The following is a 2,569-nucleotide window of genomic DNA, read 5'->3' as shown; positions in this document are numbered from 1 at the left end:
CTTTTCTAGGTTACTCTGTCTCGGTAAATGGAAAACGCCCTTTACCAGAGTGACAGAAATCATTAGCTTTCTACAGAAAGTTTCTGTCCAACGCTGCCCGCACTCATTCTGCTTTAAATGAACTTCTACTGGGGAAAATAAAAGGAAATGCATCACTTCAGTGGAATCCCACAACCGACGAGGCAGATGAACAACATCCTCAAGCTACACCTACAGAGAAGAAGATGGACGATAGACCAGCACACACAACAACCCGGTCCTTTCGTCGAGTACATTTTCCAAGTTACATCCGAACGGGTTAATCTAGATTGTTTCTCACTGGAAAGGGAGTCCTGTTGGAACACTCGGTACAGTGATTCATTTATGCTTACATAGTAAAATTGCGACACAGTGCGACCAACCAGGTCAAAGACATTTACAAACACTAATGTAATTGTGTACGTTAATCTAATTAATCTTGTGTTGGTTAGGGAATAAAAACAAATATAAAAATTTTTTTATTTAATATATGAAAACGCTAGGAGGAAGAACATTAACAAAAATTACAATAAAAAAGGGTGTGGTAATCAGAAAAAACATTAAAACAACTCAATTTGAAACCATTTTTCTTTTTTTAATATTATTTCATTTTATTTACTGATCACTACTTACTATCTACTGCTTACTATTACTTATACGTTGACATATAATTATTAAAGGATTGTCAGACTTAAATCAAAGCAAAAAAGATAGGTACAGGACTACAAAGTGGGAAATAATTAAAAAACGTAGAGCAGCTAAGGAACAGTGGATTAATATGAGGTGTAATGAAGAAAAGTTTGAAGTAGGTAAACCTATAAGGCTTATGTTATAATTTAAAGGGAATTTAGAGATGTAGAGTACAGAAGTAATAATTTAACAAACGAGGCAGGGGTCATTTTGATAGAAAATGAGGAAAAGGCAGACAGGTCGAAACAATACTTAGAGAACCTATACGCAAGCCATGAGTTAGGAGATATATTAGAAAAGAAAGATGGTGTGGAGATAGTAGAACTAAGTTATCCCATAATGAGAGAAGAGTTCGATGTAGCATTAAAAGAACTTAAAAAATAATAAGACATCAGGTATACATGGGATACAGGTGGAAATTTGAAACACGCAGGACGAGAGGTTAGAAATCGTATGTTTAAGCTAGTTAGTCAGATTTACGTAACGGAAGTCTCAGAGGATTATAAACGGAACGTAATAGTAACTTTACCTAAAAAAAGAGACGCGGATAGGTACCAGACATTTAGAACAGTTAGCCTAACTTCCCATACGTCAAAAATCTTAACTAGAATTGTCAGAGAAAGATAGAAAATTGGCGTAAGAACTATTAGGAGAAGATCAATTTGGGTTTAGAAGAAATAGATGAACGCGGAAGGCCATTCTAGCTGTACGGGTAACAATAGAGAAAACAATAGAAAAAGGAAAGAGCGCATAACTAGGATTTGTAGATTTAGAAAAAGCTTTTGACAATGTTAAATGGAACAAGATGTTAAATATCTAGCAAGGAGGAGTTAGAAATAGCTTTAAATAAACTGGAAGTGGAATTGACAAAATAGTATTGTATGAAAATAAATAAAAGTAAAACAAAAATACCGTTATGCAAGGGAAGAAAAAGTAGGGAAAGAGCGAATATAAAGATAGGATACGAAAAATTAGAAGAAGTGGCTGATTTTAGATACCTAAGAAGTCAGATAAGTCAGGGCCGAAGGAATAGCAAGGGTTGTTAGCTAGTTGCTTATAGAGTGAGTACTGTGCGAGTTGACCCTGAGTACCTTAGTGAAAGCATGCTATTAAACTGTTTACCATGGTAGATACTCTAGACTCGCTTAATTTATTTTCTGAGGAGTTGACCCTTAATACCTGTGATCCGGAAAAGATTGTAATATAAATCATGAACTATTATTTATTTATTCATTTCGTTTTATTCATTTATTGGTGGTTTAATTGGTCGCTCATATAGTCCTTTTTGTTTATTTTACAGATGTGTCATTTCGGACTTATTAGACCATTCATACATACGTAATTTACTACTTTCATTTTTATTGTTTAAGATAAGTTGTTTCGTGTTCATAATACAAGTTTAAAGGGAAATACTTACTTTTAAGTCATTGTAATTAGTTTATTTATTTATAGAAAATACCACAAGTGGCGCGGAAAACGCCATCTGTAGTACGATGCTACATTTTAGGATTTCGTATGTTCCAACAAGGTCCATTTAAATATATGGATATCTACTTACTGAAACGAATCCCGGCGTAGCTAACCTCAACGTAATAGGCACGTTACCATAATCGAATAAAATAATTCGAAGTGATCTGTATTATGTCGAAACAGATGGCGTTTTCCGCGCCATTTGTGGTATTTTCTAAAACGCGCTGTTGAGACAGCAGGTAAAGGTTGGTCTGTGTTCTGTCGGAGCTGTCTGCGACGCGCTGATGAGATCCAAAAAGATCGAAATCGCGATCCGCGTCTGGCAGTTTCGACAGAATACAGACCACTTCGAATTATTTTATTCGATTATGGTAACGTGCCTATCACGTTG

This window comes from Agrilus planipennis, unplaced genomic scaffold, assembly GCF_000699045.2.
Source record: "Agrilus planipennis isolate EAB-ADULT unplaced genomic scaffold, Apla_2.0 scaffold139, whole genome shotgun sequence".
Classification (NCBI taxonomy): Eukaryota; Metazoa; Arthropoda; class Insecta; order Coleoptera; family Buprestidae; genus Agrilus; species Agrilus planipennis.
The sequence above is the reverse complement of the archived record's forward strand: the minus strand, read 5'-3'. Positions refer to the sequence as shown.